This window comes from Drosophila elegans, unplaced genomic scaffold, assembly GCF_018152505.1.
Source record: "Drosophila elegans isolate 14027-0461.03 unplaced genomic scaffold, ASM1815250v1 contig_814, whole genome shotgun sequence".
Taxonomy (NCBI): domain Eukaryota; kingdom Metazoa; phylum Arthropoda; class Insecta; order Diptera; family Drosophilidae; genus Drosophila; species Drosophila elegans.
The window spans coordinates 10,279,315-10,297,825 of NW_024546167.1; the positions used below are offsets into that span (position 1 = coordinate 10,279,315).

General features: G+C 37.7%; 2 protein-coding genes across 15 annotated transcripts in view; one reads left to right on the forward strand and one right to left on the reverse strand.

Annotated features, from left to right (window-relative positions):
* Nucleotides 1-18,511, reverse strand: part of LOC108138735 (neural-cadherin) — a 128,464-nt gene that overhangs the window by 96,725 nt on the left and 13,228 nt on the right. For 9 of the 14 annotated variants that reach the window (XM_017261127.1, XM_017261125.1, XM_017261128.1 and 6 more), the window contains exon 1: nucleotides 4,943-5,559. The exons of 1 other annotated variant lie outside the window; for it this stretch is intronic. The gene's annotated coding sequence lies outside the window, so the exon portion shown is untranslated. Of the gene's footprint in view, nucleotides 1-4,942; nucleotides 5,560-14,343; nucleotides 14,416-18,511 lie in introns of those variants that run through there. 4 more of the 14 variants (XM_017261123.2, XM_017261121.2, XM_017261124.2 and 1 more) reach the window with 2 other exon arrangements.
* Nucleotides 1-18,511, forward strand: part of LOC108138865 (mucin-5AC) — a 137,465-nt gene that overhangs the window by 26,089 nt on the left and 92,865 nt on the right.

Sequence of the window (18,511 nt, forward strand, 5' to 3'; positions counted from 1 at the left end):
GCGAGCGCACACACATAAATATCCCTGCCACACACACTCTCGCACACACACACACACTCGCAGACGATGCCGGAACTGTTGTCAAAGGAGGAAGTGGATGGCCGCAGGGGCAGGGGATTCTGTGGAGCGGAGGGGAGGGGAGGTGGACGAGGGAGCGGGATTCATTCAGCGGACGGAGAGCAACCGCAGCAACCGGCAAAGAGGGCAATCACCCGACCCGAGACATCGGATCACAGACTATGATTTCTGCTTGGGGTTGCAATTCCTATTGATTTTCCATTGTTTTTGTTGCCGCTGCCGCTGCTGCTGCTGCAGTGCGGCAAAAAGTTGCCAGAAGATTTAGGAGCTCGTCCTCTGGTTAAATGAAAGCCCCATCTTCCAGTCAGCTTTTTTATTTGCCACCCGCAGCTGTGGCTTCATCTCCAATTTGTTGCAAGTGCCACTTGGCAAAAAATAAACTAACCCAGAGCATCCCGACATCGCCGTTTGACACAGTATGCAGATTAGCAGCTAATGCCCCCCTCAATATTTCTCTGTATACTATATACAGATCTCGTTGGATTTCGCTCTCCAGCTCTCCACTTAAGATTGATTGATTGTCAAGTGGACGTGGGAGTGGGAATGGTAGTGGGTGGTTGTTTTGACCCTACTGGTTGCCCTACAGTTCCGTAGCAAATGCAATTATTCAGAATATGAGTTGATGTAAGCTTATTAGAGTTATAAGCTTAGCCCTCAGAGGGCTGATGGATGCCAGAGTAGCCGAGATACTTGACATTCGACAGAATCATTATTTGTACAAGTCATAACAGGGAGGATCTATGGTCAAATTAGTTCTATTCTATTTGTTTACAAACAAATATGTATTATTTATTTTTTTTATGCAACTACATATATATCAATCATCTACTTAAAAAAGGATTAATTAAATATGTGCCTCTTACTAATGAGTTCCCAGATCGAACCGTTAAAAGCATTTAACTATTTTTTACATTTTAGTTTTTTAATTTTATCGTTAAGCATTATAAAATCTCTTGTTCGCTGACGGGGTGTCTGCATTTAATTGCTGTTGCCAGCTAATAAATTTTAATTGTCCTCAATTAGCAACGGAATGCAGCGTAAAATATGGACAAGCAGCGGCATAATGGAAATCGGGGTTGCGACTCTTTTATGCACGAGGTCTTCGCTTGCATTTATACAAATTTTCCGCCGCCCTCGGTCGGAAGTTGTTTGCATATTTATGCGGCCTGAAAATTCCATTAGAAATGACATATTCTGCATTGCCACTCAAACGGAGGACAGTGAGGCTCAATTAAAGAAAAGGGGCATGTGCATGGGCATGCACACAGATGCTTAACGGGAATATTTCCAAGTGGCATTCGGACTGCCCAAGTTGGACCCTTCCTCCTCATTGCAGTCATCATCATAAGTCTCACACATGCTGCTCACATGTTGGCTGGCCGTGACGAATGCATTAAGAAGAAATTTCATTCATAAAGATTTCATTTCATTTCGTTTCGTTTTTGCCCTGTCTCAAAAAGACCACAAGGCGTTGGCCTGGACCGGCAAAAATAAGTGCTGAAAGACCCCTAACCGAAGAAGATATATTGCGCAGAGGCGTAGGTAGTGACTTCTCGAGGGGGTTTTCGGATGAAAGAGAAAATAAATCTGTACTTGTAGGTAAAGCCACAAAAAATTAAATTATATTGTATATTCAAATTATGTTTCCTAAACTCAGATGTTTTAAACTGAAGTTCATATTAACCTCCAATGTTAGCCTTAATTGGCAATATTAAATAGATTAAAAAATTAAATCAAATTATTCATGTTTTACTGGATTAAAACACTTAAATATTGTTTACAAAATTATAACGAATTTTTACCCCTCCCCTGAAAAATGAATATTCCTTAAGGGGCAACCCCTTTTACTGAAGCCCCAGCTTCGAACGTCTCAAAGGAGACAGACTCAAATTAAAATTCGAGCAGCTTCAACAAAAGTATAATAAATGAGAAATTGTTTAAATATTTGCCACACACGAATGCGAGCCATGCAAATTCATTGAGCGCTTGAAATTCTCAATTTCACCATTCGCTTTGCTGCAACTCAAAGAATGCAAACATTGGGCATTAAGGAAAGACGTGCGTTGAGACGCCAGTTCTCCAGGGTTAGGGCTCAAATAAATTGCTTTTGACTTGTCGCTTGAGTGGAAAATTGCATCAAACGGAAATTGAGGTTGAAATTACTAATTTGAGACCTTTTGCCATGCTTGCTGGCGGCAAAGGTGCCGAAAAAAGTTAATTGAAAATGTTCTACGCAAAAGGAAGTTGCCAATCTCAAACGAACCTTTGTATTTATTTTTACTTTGCATAAACAGAAAAAGTTTGCTGCTTTGCTTTGCTTTCAATTTAACCGCAAAGCAATCTCAATCAATCTGAATAGTTATTGACCAGGGGCCCCGCATTTTCTATATCCACCTTCCTAAAAGTCCAATATTTCACGTGCTTTTTTCGCTTCTCGCGCCGCCGTCGCCATCGATCAATGAATCTTCGACGGCGGCGCGTTTCGACCGCAATAAGTCAAATACGAGGCCAGCGAGCTTCATTATGTTCAAAAGCCCAACCGCAGAAGGGAGCCAACCTCTTCTTCGGGCCAATAGCAACAAAAAGGCTAAGCCATGGCCACAAAAGCAACAACGACAACAGCAACTCGTCTTGGCCCCAAAAGGCAAGAACAATGCAGCGCAGATAAGTCAATTATATTGACTTGGCCAAGAACTCTTTGAGGCTGTCTGGGGCTTTTAAGGTGGCAAGCAGCTTTTTGCTGCTCCTCTCACAATTCCCACAGTCGAAAGTCAACGTCACCGTCGCTTCGTCTTCGTCTTCTCAGTTTTTTTTTCGATTTTGGCCTGAACCAAGGCGATAACATCGACGCTGTCGATGGCAAAGTGGTAGGCAGTGGGCTAAAATGGCTCAAATATCTTTAAGAAATATTTTGGAGTCCTCGTTAGCTCTTTTAAAGAATTTTGAGTACTCGCAAAAGAATGATTTGGAAATCCAATTTGAAATTTCTTCTGTAAAAGTATTAAATGTGGTTCTAATCTGAAAAGGATTTTATTTACTTTTCCTTTTTTATATTTTTAGAATGCAATTTATTAGTTTAAGCATAAAGTTTTATATGTTACAAGTTAAGGAATTTTTAGTTTATTTTTATTCACATTGCAGTTTCAACTCTACCATTTATTATCACTTTCTATCCACAGTTCATTCATTTTGTTGAATCGCTCTTGCCACACTTTGCTCAAAAAAAAACTCTTTCGACCAGACGGTGTTTTATTATTTTTCTGACTGGCACGTAGATTTATACTCATATTTATTTTTTTTCTCTTATTTAATTTTTTCCGAATTGTGTAGCATCTTCGGACCGCTTTGAGCTTTCGGTCTTGGGTCTTTTTTGTTTGGACGTCAAAAGTGTAGACGCAATTTACTGATTACATTATTGCCCGCAAATTGCTAGATTATAGTTTTCTTGTTGCCTGCAAATTATTGCTGTTATTATTGACTGACAAATTATAGTGATTAGTTTTTCATCTTTTTCAATAAAATGGAAATATTTTCGTGTAGGCAATTTCGCGCTTAATATGTGAGAAAGGTTTGTTGAAAAATCAAAGGGACTGGTCATAATATTTTGAAATGAGATTTGAGTTAGTTACAGTAATAAAAGTAATTATACGCCAATCAAAAGGTTGCGAACGGCACTAAAAAATTTTAGAAATTTTGGGAAACACTATAAATAAGTTTATAGACTCTGTTTCTAAAAATTGGCTAAGTAAGATTTAATGTGTGGCAACTAAAGGGTATTTAAGTTACATTAATCTAGTAAAATTAATGTTCTCTGAATAATTATTTTTCTAAAACATTGTTTTTGCTCAAACTATCAGAAATGGCTTATGCCTTATTGAGTATTGTGTTATAACTCATGAAAATGTCGACATTTTTTTATGATAAAGTATTTCAAAGCTGTCATTTCTTTTCCTGGAATCGCATTTTAGCAGATTTCTTTTGATTCACCCTTCATTGCTTTTTTCCCAAGCCATCGCGACAAAGCAAACATGAAAGCGGAGACTAGGAAGCCGGCAAGAAAGGCGCAGTGAAAGCAAAGTGCCGAGGAACAAGTGCAGCCCACATGGCGGCAATCCAAGAGAGGAGCACAACTTTCTGAGTATTCAGAGAGTTGGTGGAAAATCTGCAAAGCTCAGAGAACTTCCATGCTCTCTCTCTGCGAAAAACCAACCCCCCAGAAAACACAAAACTCACTCTGCAGAGTCCTGCAAATTGTCCTACAGGGAAACTATGTTGGAGTACTACGAGTTCGTATTTTTGCTGATAAGCGCCCGCCACTGTTTTCCTTATTTTTTTGGTGGCGGAAGGGGCAGAGCATAATTGTAGCTCCAGACGGGAGGGGAACAAGGATTCGATCGATTTTTCATGCTCCCCAAAAACGGAGCGGGAGCTCCGGCTAAAAAGAAACTGCTGCATACGCACAGGAGCACAAGAGCCCAGCGGCTTCTCGGGCTGGGGCTCCTCTCTCTCTGTATTGGTGTGGGCTTGAGTGTGTGTGTGTGTGGGGCGTGTATGTATATGTCTAAGGTGTGTTAACCTCAAATGTTCCAGCACACACACACACTCAAGCAACGAAACCAAAATCAAGTGTAATTGTTTAATAATCAAAGTAAAATTAAAAAATTTCTTTAATCAAAAATCACCAAAATAAATTCTTTGTAATCTTAACAAGCTTGTTTTTTTGCTTAAACTTCATTGTTTTTTATATTAACTTATCGAAGAAATTTTTTCCGCTCTTAAAATTATATCAGGATTTTATTGTTTCTCACACAAACCATATTTAACTTTCATAAACTTTGTTTCGAATTTGTAAATTTGTGCTTACTTTATGTTTTGTTGTTCCTTCCTCGATTTCCTTTTCCGTTTTTTCTTTTTGTTTTAAACTTCGGCTACTAATCCCATTTATTGATTTTTAACAAGTGCTTGTGTTTTTACTACAATAATCTCTTCGGGACTTAAGACCCGGTTAGCTTTACGTTTTATTTGGTTTTAGTTTCAATCAACACTTTTGCACATTGGACACTGGCACACACATGGATATATCTTATATATATATATATATATTTATATATATATTTTCTTTTGTGGTATATGTTGTATTTTCTTTCTTAAATTCATTTCTTTTATAGAGATTTTTTAAAGAGAAAAGAATTTTGCGTTAACTTTCTTGATGGACTTTTCCGAATTTATTTAAATTATTTTCGCTGTGCCCATTTCACACACACACACGCACTCGAACACGCGACGTGAGACACGCACACAGACACAGCAAACGTATAGAATTTTTCACTGCGCCTATGTATTCGGGGGGTGGTGGGCGGTAGCAATGTTGGTGTGTGTGGGTCTGTATATCCTTTGGCGCGGACCGAACCGAAACTCAAAGACTGGATACACCGCCGTTGTCGTCGTCCTTCCACGAGCAACTCAATCGACACAATGAGCCCAGAGCATATTGGAAAAGTCCTCACAACTGATGGGAGAGCGAGATGTCTAGGCCGACCGAGTTTTCCACCACCAAAAAAACATGTGAAAGCAGCGCTGCAGAGAGACACAATTCTCCTGTTGAGTGAGTGGGCGCAGAGAGAGAGAAAGTCGCTCATGAGCAGAGAGACAGCAGGAAAATCCAACAGAGAGCAAGGAAAATCCTGAGAGAAAGGTAATCTGTCTCTCGCTGAATCATATGTTTTTGCATCCCATCCGAAACTGTGACCCTACAGATTCCATCTCCTCCACAACCGCAGTTGGAACTTCCTGGCTTCCTACGTTTCGTTTATAGCTAACCTCTAAGCCAACTTTTCCCCGACTCTCTTTTCGTTTTTCTGGCCAATAGGTGTTGCTGTTTATCTGTGTTTGTGTAATATCCTGTAGTTGCATGAGTTTCCGTTACACTCTACGTGCGTTATATTTTGTACACTATTTCGAAGGGATTTTTTTGGGCAAGTGATGCTCGAGTGATGAGTTTTTGGTTGGGGGCTTGTAAACTTTTTAAGGGCTTTGTAGAAAGTTTGAAGTAATTTAAGTAGACGGCTTAAAAACATGAGCAGGGCTATTTAACAGTTTGTTATCAAGTGGTATTTTATAATTTTTAAATGAAAACTCAATCATATTCTAATAACCAGAGAATTTTTGTCTACACCTTATAAAAATTATTAATTGATAGTTTTAAGTTGTTATCCAAATCAATTTAAAATAAAACGTTAAATTTCTTAATAAATTGTCATTCCTAAGTATTTTTTAAATTTTGTAAATAATCATTAATATTAGTCATAAACTTGCTTGTGTTGCACTATCAAAATAGCTCCCATGTAGTAATAAAACGAAGCAGCTACTGTAACCAATCAAATTTACAACTTGCTTTGGCAATTTCTAAACATTCCCACCCACTTCCTCCAGAAATTCGCGACACACCCAACTTTAGGACCCAACATAAAAATAAAGTCAAGTAGAATAAATCAAAACTGCAAGAGGCAAATGCAGTGCAAGAGTCATAAATACTCATTTTGCATGAATGAGAAAATAAAATGAAATTTGCATTTGACTGCACACGACGACGAAAATTATTTGCCAGCAATATACGGTTATTTAAGGTTGACAGTTATGCACACAATAAACGCCCTGAAGTTCGCAAAAGGACGCAACAGGAAGTTGGCCAAAAACAAAAAAAAAACGCCAGAAAAAATAGGAAGAAAAAACCAAAAAACTTAAGAACGAAGGAAGCACGCAAAATGCGCGCCATATGATCGAGGGTAAAAAGAGGGGGAAAAAACGGAGAGCAGCAAAATGGGAACACGTCAAGTGGGAAATGCAGGAAAAACGAAGAAGAACCCCACGAAAATTGCCTTTTTGGACTTAGAGAGTCTGCGTTGTTTACAACTCTATGGGAAAACTACAAACACAAAGAACAAATTACAAACACACACTCACACGCGCACCTATACAAAGAAAGTTCTTCAAGTTACCGTTACGCGTTTCCAATTGGAATTGAATACAACCAAATGCGGAGCTACAATTTCAAAAACACACCGAACGCGAAGCCAGCAAACGGAATTCTGAGTGGAACCTTTGAGATATTATATCCAAGGAGCGGTCGCGGAACGTAACGAAAACGGAACACAGCCCCTACCAAATAATACACAACAAAAATAAAAAAAAGAAAAGAGAGAGCAGATGAGAGAGAGAGCGAGAAAGGGGGTTCACAATTTTGCAGACATTTGGCAAATGCAATTCTTCGGGTGGTAAGAAACCCCGGATTAGGTGGCCCCACGAATTTCCGTAATTAAGCAGGCAGTAAGGCGTGAAAGAGGGGGTGAAAGTGGGGAAGGGCGAAAGAAAATGGTCGGGAAAATGGGCGGGAAAACTAAGGGAAAAGGGAAAACCAAATGGACAGGGTAAAGGCAGTTTTAATTTCAAATTCAAAAAGAAGGCCAATTAATTAAGCAGCAGAGTCGGATTTAAAACGACAACTTGAAAAGCTCGAAAAGATGGTGGGAAGTGTTGATAATAATGATGATGGTGATTTTGTTGACGATGCCGTTGACAGGTGGCTTCAGGTGAGCGGAAAGGGGCTTACAATGAAAGCTCAGCGGTTGGATCGCTTACACGAAAAGTGCGTTAAAAATTTGAGCCAAGGAGAATTTAAATTACTATTTACAGGAAATTTGTTTTCACCCTTTCTGTTTATAAAAATTCATATTTAAATTATTTTAAATCTTTAACAAAGTCAAAAAATGTATTTAAATTTAAAAGGTCTTGAACCAACTGTATTCCCAACGGATTAGTCTCCGTTTCTGAACATAAATCCTCGTCTAGACACTTTTATATTTATTTAAGGCAAAAAAGTTGTCCAGCCTGCTCCCAAAATAATACACTTTTCTGAAACGGAACTCAGCAAAATTCATCAAATTTTCATTTTCTCACAATTTCTTTTTTATACTTTTGTATTCATATTTAGAGGCGCTATGCTGAATATTTTCACCAAATTTCATATTCATAGCGCGTTCGGTCGTTTTTTTTTTATTAGAGCAAGGGCAAATAAAATAAACAAAAAATCTAACCGAAAATGTTTACATTGACTGGGGTCTCATACCATCAGCATCGGACTTTTTTGCCACTCTTGTTGACTCTTGTGCGATACTTTTTGCTTTCCTTCGGCATAATTTCGGTCATTAAAATTCCATAAATCGAGGCGAGAGGCGGCATCGGCATATAGTTGCTTTTCACTCCTGATTGCATCGCGTGTTCGATAAGAATTGATTGGATTGTATCGGAATGGATGCGAACCGCATCGCACCTCGCACCAATTAAAAGGGTCTCAAGTTGTCTCGTGTCTCTTGGCGGAGATATCCTCCTCAGCTCATCACTTCCTTTTTGCTGTTCCAACATTTGGCCACACATTGCCGGCACATGTTTGCTTTATGAGTTATTCCCCTGGAAAATTTTTGAAAAACAAAGAAGAGCATATGGGCAGACAAAAATGAGACGCCTTCGCCCTCATAAAAGGTTCAATTTCGTTTGGATCAGTTGACCTCTCGGTGGGAATGGGCATTGTAAAATGACAGAGGCCACGCATGCGCACACGCTCTGGCTTTTTTTTTTAATTTTTATTGTTTTGACTTTATCAGAAAGTTCTTAATCCCGCTCATCCATATGGGAAACATGTCCGGGTTTGTAATGATGATGACATTATATTGCCTGGGCGGACCAGCATCTTTTTGTGCGGTTGCGGCTTTAAATATAATTATAGGGTCTGGGATCAGGAACCCCGAAACAAAACTCAAACTCAATGATCAATGCTGCAGTAGTTTGTCTTTCGTCAACATCTGCCACTTCTTTGTTCCGCTCTTTTTAGTGCATTTTTATGTCGCAACAATTCCAGTTTAGTGCGTTTCATTTATCGCTCTGTTGTGACATTTGTTTCATTTGTCAGCGCTTCATTAGTCATCGAAGGACCTGCCCGGGCACTCCCTGACACTTGATATGTGTCGATATCAATGAAATTATCACTAATTTACGTTCTCTCAACGACAAATGAGGGAAGAGGCAATTATAACGCGTGGGAGACTTCATAAAAAAGATCTTAAAGCTGTTCAAGGGGAAAATTGAGGGAGGAAATGCCGGTGAAAAGTTTTCAAAAGTTGCAACTAGTTCGGAATAGCGTTATTCTTAGCGCGGTAAAGGTAAAATTAGTGAGAAATTTTTTTACAACATTTTTAAACGCAATGCGTTTATTATGCTATTCAAAATATAAAAATAAAATATTATGTAAAAACATATTTGCATTTTATATGATTGACTAATTGCTTTCTTTTTCCAACTGATATTCTAGCTGTTGAGAAGATAATCTGATACTTTTATTACATTCTTGGTTAGATTTGTTTATCATTTAATTATTCATTGTGTTCCGACTTTTGCTTGCATCTCACTTGTCATTCTGTGTGTCTGCAACATTTCAACTTTGCATTAAAACATTTAACTTCCTTTGCGAAAACAACTCGCAGCCGTATTAACCCCCGCACTTTTGGTTCGCCCATGATGTCTGGCCCTGTTACCCGTTGAGACACATTTCTGACCAGTCCAACGCCGGCGTCTGGCATGTGCCGTATCTCGTCTCATCGCTAAGGACCTCGCTCAACACCCAGAAAACCAGGCAGGCAGGCAGGAACCGTCATCAGCTGAACACTCTACGACGGGCAAACAAACGGCGAGGGACCAAACAACCACTCGAAGGAGCGAGAAAAGGCGGGAGACAGTGATGCTCACTGGAGGACAAGGAAATTAGCTTATAAATATCTAAAAGCCTTATTCGGCTACCAAAAAAAAGGTTCATAAAAAACAAAATCGAGCATTCTATCAATGAATCAATAAACGTTTCCAATCGAGTAATTTTTAAAAGTTAGTTCTAAAAAACAAGCAAATTTTAAAATGCAACATTAAGTAAGCACCTTCCTCCTTTATTGACTTTGTAATTTTATTGTTGATATTTAAAAATAGATATGGCTATATTAAAGTGGACATCACTGACCGAAGACATGCAGACATCCTTCTGTTCTTACCGCACTTCTTCGCCCGTTTTTGTGGCTTAACACTCGAACCAAGTCACGTACATGTCCTGCAATTTCCTTACACCCCTGTCCTGGATTTGAGTAGGGGAATTCAAACCAGATCTTGGCTACTTCCCCATTTGGCCAACAATTTTGGTGGCTCAAGTGTCATAATTCGATGTCACATTTTGTTAATGCTACACTCGTTACTTATTAATATAAATTCTTCTTTAAAGTATTTTATTCGATTGTTTATGTTCTTTAAAGCTTCCGGACTTGGAGCCCTTGTTAGCTGTCAAAGTATCTGGATAAATAAGCAGCTATTAGTAAAAATGGCAGCTAAAATCTAAAACGCATAGGTGTCCCGAATATCAGATTCCCTTTGAGGTAACTTACTTAATGCTTTTAATCATAAAATTCAACGCTCGCAGATAAATAAATAAAAAAAATCGGAATTATGCTTATCAATTAGAATTATATATGCAAATTTATAGAAAACTAGTCATTTTAAATGAGATATTTTGTTTTAGACTTTTCGGTAGCTTTAATAAAATTGGTAACGTCAATAAACACACTTTAAATTCAGGAAAGCTTACAAATGCCATCATACACTTTTGATTTTAATGAATTTGTTTAAGTGAAAAGTAAATATGTGGAACATAAAACCAGTTTTTATTCACCTAATTTGGGACGGAATTACGACAAGTTCACCCCATGCGTCATTTCTTTTCGCTTCTAGAGCATATAAAAATATCATAAAATTTGTGGAACTCTGAAGCTGTCTTTTCTGAAGCCGAGTTCAAGGTTTGCACTCTGTCTCATCCTTTTTCCATTTTCCCCTCCAGCTTGTCTGCTAAATTTTGCGCAAATGCCAAAGTTTACACGCATCAGCAGAAGCTTCTGCACAGGAAGCGTGGGATATAAAAACGAGTGAGAAAAACTTTAAAGAAATCCAAATAAAAGCAATGCAATATCTAAAGTTTTCCTTGCCATTTATTTGGTGCTTTTATTTCCCCGGTATTTTTCCCCCATGCTGTGAGCGCATTAAGCAATTTCTCAAAGCACTTTCCCCAGACATTCAGGGGCACCACCACACAGACGTTTTCAATTCCAAAGATGCATGCTCGATTTTTAGGGGTCTATTAGGAACGACACCAACAAATACCAACAGTTGATATTGGTGGCATTGATGAAGGATTCGGCAAGTAGCGTAATAGCGTTTTAGAAATGTGCAAATTAAATTATAACTACAAAGCGCCTTTTGTCTCCGGCAACTTTGTTAATTAAAACTCAATAGCGCGCTGTGCGAATGCCTGCGGGAAAATGATGAAAACAAATTGCGAGCAACATGCTCGAGGGAAAATTATGTCAATGCACAATGGAAAACTAATTTGGCAACTTGGCAGCAGCCCAGCCGACTGAACTTCAGGCCAAGTGGAGTCCCGGGGATCCCGAAGTGTTGTACCCGAGGTTTCGTTGGCCTATCGCTAACACTTATCCACAAACACCGGACCAGATCCCAAATCCAGAGCACAACTTACTCATAAAGCCAAGTGCAACTTCTACAGTTTTCTAGCGCGAGTGAGTGAGCCAAGAAAACAAAAACCATAACCAAACTGCTGCGTTGTGGCAAAACTTTCTTAATAGATTTTTGCTCTGCGATAAACTTTTTCCAATGCAACAAAGGCATGGGAAATATATTAAAAAAAATCGACAGAAAGCAAACCCAACCAAACAGGAAGAAGTCTTTTTCCTCTTCGTTCTAACTCGACTTCTAACGATGAGTCTCTTGCTCGTCGGAATTCGAATCGTATTGTGGCCATCTCTTGGCAAAATTCAGTTTAGTTGTGGAAATTGATTTTCATCTCTGGCCGGCATCTTGAGTTTGTATTGCGGCTTAGTCAAAGTTTTCCCGAGCTTCGATTTGGGTGGGGAAAGTGGAAAGCGTATTCGGCCTAATGCCAGGCTTATTGTTTACACATCATATTACATTATGGCGCATTATATATAAATGGTAATCAAATTGGTTTTGCTTAAGAGCCAGACACTTAAGTTGGTAAAGTTGGAATAAAGTTTGCGAAGAAACAAGCAGATGTGTTTTTTATTTGCAAGAAAATATTTAAGAACTTTAATTTAAGAATCAATACAATTTAATTCGACTCACAATTCAAGTCATTAACAGCTGAAAGACAGGGTCTAAAAAATTAAAAATGCCAAAAAAAAAATGTAAGCCATTTTTTCCACCTATGTATGTTAGCAGTCTACCTTTTTTTCCATCAAGTGTTGACAAAGGACTTATAAGTCAGGCCTGGGTGTAAGCCCAATGCAAAGCTGAGCTTTCCATACAGCTTTTCGCACTCAGCACCGCACCTTAAGCCATAGGCATTTTCACATTGCTGTCAACCAATTTTCAGTTCCCTTTTTTCCCAACAACAAGTTAATCTTCATTTTCCTGTTGGCATTGTATTAAAATGCCATGCATCAATTTGACCGACAAGTGAGAGGTAACTGCAAAAACCTAAGGAACCGGGAGTTGCGAGTGAGTCTTTTTTCAACCCCTCACGTCATAGGCTTCATAAACTCAATTAGAATGAACGAGCTGGCAGAAGAACTAGCTAATGTAGGGGCACCCACATGCAGAAGCAAATACGAAATGCAGACTCGCAGTTACAGATACATTTTGCTGCCGGACTGTCGTTGAAAAATCCTGGCAAGGTTAATCAGCAGCAACACAGCACTCATAATTCGAGGGGAAAAAGAGATTGGGAAAATACAGAAAAACTAGGAAAATAAACAGGGTTGCCAACTGAGTTATTTTCTAGCTGAATCTAGCTTTTTTCAAGGGCCAAAAGGTATTTGAAAGAAGTAAGCTAATATCTTTTCAGGAACTGACTATGACCTTTTTATATTATTGCAAAATTAACCTTTATTTATATAAGGACTGCAGAAAATCGATTTATAAGGGACAAACCATAAAAACCACATTGTTCGTCAGTAAACGGTACAGATAAAAATTATTTTATAATCCTTTAAAAAAAAAGAGGAAGACTTTTATTCAATATGTTATTGTAAAATCAAATATTCTTTAATATTTTAATATGTTAGTTGACAACACTAAAATCAAGTGATGAGAACTGCGGTTTGGGGTTGGCAACTTTTGATTAGGCAGGAAGAAGTTGTTTTCCCTTTTCTCTGCGTTTTATTTGCGCTCCATTTAATAATTTAATGGCTGCAAATTTGTTGCAGTTCCAGGCGATCCTGTGGGAAGATTCACTTGCCTTTCGCACAGCCGGAAATGAGTTCTTGATGGCATTTGCAGAGGCTTTCGGACCACCCAGAGCCGAAAGTTTCAAGTGTCTGGTTCACTCTGCTAATTAAGCTCTGTCCACATCTTTTGTCCAGGGTCTGTTTTAGTTTAGCTTTCAGACGCGACCGACGCATGCAAGAACCCCATTGGAGTGGACCAAAATACACCAAATAAATTAGAGCTGAGACACTTGAGCACGATTCTACCCCCATATATTTTTATTTTGCCAACTTTTTGCTGTTTTCAATGTCAGACAATGCGCACGTCCCGTTAGGTCTGTTGGTAATTTATGTGTCTGCATTTCATTTGCGTCCAACAACAGAAGTTCTTCCACTTCCTCGTTTCGTTTTTTTAACCATTTTAATTTAGTCCCTCGTCTTTTTGCGATTTTGCAATTAGTTTTTGCGGCGAAACATAAGCCCATTGCAATATTGCTCAATAAATTTTGAATTGGCCATAAACAATTTGAAATGTTATTGTTGGGCGTTGGTTCACTGAATACATTTCGTTGGTCGATTGTCATTCACATTCTCTTTTTATTCAAGTGCTTTTTGTTTGCCTGTTAGTTCATAAATGATTTGAATTTTATATTTCCACTAGACCGAGGAAAAAGGAGTTTATTCATTTATGCTAGATATAAGTTTCCATTTTGTGAAGCATAATACAATTTAAGTTGTTTTATATTTGTTACTAGTTGCAACTAAACTAATTAAAAAAAACTGCTGTAATAAAAATAAATAATAAAGCAATATCGTAATTAATTATTCCAATGTTCAAATTTCTTATTAGCCAAAATAATAATTAAATTACACAATTTAGCGATTCATAATGCAACAGTAAACTTTTTAAAAAATAGTTTTAATAATTAAGTTTACATACCTACAAGTAGCTTACGAAAAGGGTTATCTAATAGTCAGCACATTGACAAGTATATTCCAAACTTTGTTTAAACTGAAAAAAATGAATAGTTAATAAATATTAAGCAACAATAGTTTTGATGCAAATGTTATAATCTTAGTAATGATAAAAATACGTTGCTTTGATCTATTAAAGTCTTTTTTGTAATTGTAAGTGTTTAATTCCCAAAATACAGTTAAAGTTATTACATTTTTGTAATTTCTTGGCACATTTTTTGTTTGCCCAAACAATATTCACTTTAATGTTTTATTCCCTGTCATTGATCCTTATTGGAATTGCATCAATTCTTGTCAATGCCAAAAGCCAGTGCACACAACTTTTAAATGCCAAGGACATGGTTGATAGGTTCTAAGCCGAAAGGCCAAAAGCTAAAAATCTGTGAAAAAGTCAACTGGTCAATACGGGGAGGGGCAAACAGGATGGGAACCAGACACAGGATGGGACTTTCAGTTGCGGAACAACAAAGCAATAACAAGCATTAACTAGGATTGACTTGAACATGCCAAGGAGACCAGAGCAAGAGCAACCCTACAAGCAATAAAATTGTTGTTTGAGCCACAGACACAGACACATGAAGGGGATAGTTCAATATATGTAAAGTGCAGTGCAAAAACTATTTGCCAAGCTTTTATGGCTACGAACTCGAGACGACTAAGAAATACAAGTGAATTAATAATTAATAACTTTTGGCGGTGCAAATTGCCAACATTTTATATAAAAAAAGATAGGAAACACAAAAGCGGCCACTTAAACGTTTATTGTTTTTCCCCTTCACTTGCGGAAAACTTTTCCTACCCCCGCAATATGAGTAAAGCGGAGGAAAACCCAGGCATTAGCCAAAAGTTTCCAGAGTTTATTATATTCAATCTATATGGAGGGCAAGAGAATGGAGCGCTGGGGATTTATTTAAGTGGATTTAAACGCTTCCTGCAAAAGTTTTGCATTTCATTTGTTTACTTTGCATAAATTTAAAAGCCAAAGCAAAATGCCCTTAATTATATCGACAACATTAAATTTAAAAAAAAATGTGTAGCCAAATAATTTATTGAGTTTATGGGCTTAGCTGAGAGTGGAAAAAAGGCTAAGCAGCTGCTGGGATTGAAAGTTCAGAGCGGAAGTTGCCGATTCCAAATGAGTTCTAAATAATTGAGCAGGCCCTAATTGATTTCTAATGTAGTCGCAGCTTACAAGCAGCTTGAATTTAATATTTCCATCTACACTTTAAGTTCACTTGAGGGTTGGCAGAGCTTAATTTTTCATTTCGGGTGCCGGCCATTTTCTGGTCAAGTTCATTTGATTATCTAAATGACGGTAATTAAAATTAATTTGCATTGGACTTCCTCTAAACTCGCCCAACACATTGGCCGTTAAATGGGGAAATTAAAAGTAAATTGAAAGTGAAATTAATTGCAGGCCCGGGTGCTGTTCAAAGTCAAGTGGGGTTCATAAGAAGAACATATGTATGTATCACAAACAGTTGTGGACAAAAAAGAAGTACTTATAGCTGGCTTTTTTCCATATTTTTCTTATAGAAAATTATACATAATATTCATATTTTTTTCCAAATAAATCCATTAAAAAACACTCAACTTAATCCATTGAGTAACATTTTACATAATCAAATATTAAGGTAATGAATATTCATTAAATAGGACAATTAAATTTTAAAAAGACACACTTAATCCTATTGCTTTGTGGATATGTGTAAAACTCTTATCCCGATTGCAATTAGTAGCCGGCAGTAAATATTTAATGAATGCATCGTGCCTTTTGTCTTGCCAACAATTGATGGACAGCAGTATCTTGAATTCTCCTGCAACATTCGCCTCATCATTTATCAATTCCATTTCAGTTAGTTTGGATGGTATCATTTTTCTCTGCTCACAGATTTCGCACGCCCATTTTTCCATTCATTTCAGTCACTCAGTTAGTTTGTTGGTCAGTAGTCAGAAGTCAGAAGTCAGTAGTCAGCGTGAGCGAAGTGACAGGGTTTTGGATTTCCGCTGCCTGCGACACTTGACACGAACCCAAACCCAAACGCTCTTCCATTCAATCACTCAGTTAGTCAGTCGGGCATTCGCTCATTCATTCGGGCATTCGAACAGAGATGAACAAAGGCGACGCCTCTGGTCAGCCAACTGTTGACATTGCTAAATGAATAAAACCCTAGTTAAGTTACAAAATTTCTTAAAAAAAGAGGGAAGTACACAGGAAGAGAAAGTTAGCAAAGAGTATGGGCTTTTAATGCCCTTACTAAGATGGAGGAAAATTTATGTTCTGGTATATAACAAATTATCTAATACTTTGCTGCTTTTCAAAAGTTTTCAACCTGAAAACGACATATTACCAATTAAATTAATATTAAAAAATAATTAAATAGACAAGATTTAATAAACAACAATACCACGACGCTTAGCTAATTTATGTTGGAAAAAGTTTATAAAACCGAGTAAATGTAGGGTAAGAAATAATACCCTATTTTCCCTTGCGGGAGAGTTTGTGTAATGAAAAAACTGACAAGTGGACAGGTAGAGAAAAAGATGGACGAAAGAGACACAACCGAGTGCAAATCAAATGCATTAAGCGCAACGGTAACCGAGAACACTCGAGTATCAAGCTGAAGCCATCGATACCCGGACATTCCATTTATCCATTTAGATGTGAAAAAAAAAAACTATTTCCCCTCCAACTTATTCCTTTTTGTTTTCGGTTTCAAACCGGCACTTTGCACGTAGCTGCAGTTGCGAACAAAGCTTTCACAAGGGGCTGCTGCAGTGCCAATGCCATAAAAATGAAAATGGCCAAGGAAGTTGGAAATTGCAATTTAATTTCGACCGCAAACTCGAACATGAACCTGTGGAGAGAATCCTAGCCAAAGAATTGGACTAATGGAGGAGTTTTCCCGGGGAAATGGTGACCATATTGATGGGTGTGTATGCATTCTAACGACCCCATTTGCTAACCTTTGGCCCCACTGCTCCGACTTTGTTTGTGTTTACTCCCCCTTTGTCGCATGTGCGTCCCATTTATCACTGAATCGCATTTTAGCCACAGGATATTTGATCTTGTGCCATTTGACATAAGTCTTGGCCAGTTCTCCCTCAGCTCCCAGTATTCGGCTGCACATGTGTATGGATACACATGGGTTCCACAAGGGGAGTTTGTTTGTTTGTACCCTCGAAAATCAATAAACTGATAAACATATTGCATTGTCCGCTCGGTGTGGGTAAATTGAATCGAATCCCGTGCGGTCAGCTTGCGGAATAAAATGTTCAAAGCCAAACTGGCATCGAATGGAAACTAATATTAAATTAATGGCGAAAGTTAAACAGCCAATTGATTGTGCCAGGCTATTAAATAGTGATGAAAATAAAAACATTTAAAAATTATTGGTTTAATTTTGTGGATTACTGTTCAGAGGAATACATTTGAACTAAGGAAAATGCATTAAAAATGCTTTATTTCTATTTGGTTTATTTTGGACGGATAATTTAGTAGGCTATAAATGGGTGAGTGTGGATTAAGTCTGGACACTGCTGATGCAAAAGGCCATTCGTTTAGAAATTTATACTTTTTTGGTTTCACTAAAAGCTTATTCAAATTTAACAGCATATATATATCTAGGCTAAAACCAAAGTATTTTATATTGCTTTAATATTGTCAGTCCGAAAATTGTTGGGTTTATTATGACGATGTTCTTAGTCATAAAATTTAAGGCCTCCAATTTTATAGTCATAAAATTTAAGGCCTCCAATTTTATTTATATAAAAATATTGTTAGATTTAACAGCAATATTTGGTTAAAAATTTAAATTAGCTTAAGCTAACCATTTTCAATTAAAACTTATCTGAATCCTAACTTCCCCAATTACTTAAATTAATCCAATTTGCTCTCAAATCTGTCTCTTTTCAGTTTGAGCCACTTGAATTAGTTTAATAAAATTAAAGTGAATTAAAGCGAATCTCCTTTGAAGACTGGCGAGGAAAGTCTGGGAAAGGATTGAGAAGGCGGAAAGTTTGGCAGGCATCTCATTTTAAAGGCAATATTCAACTCTTGTTAAAATGCCAAGAAAATCAGCTAGATAGTGGGGGAATCTCCTGAATTTTCCCCCAGACTATTTGCCTTTGTT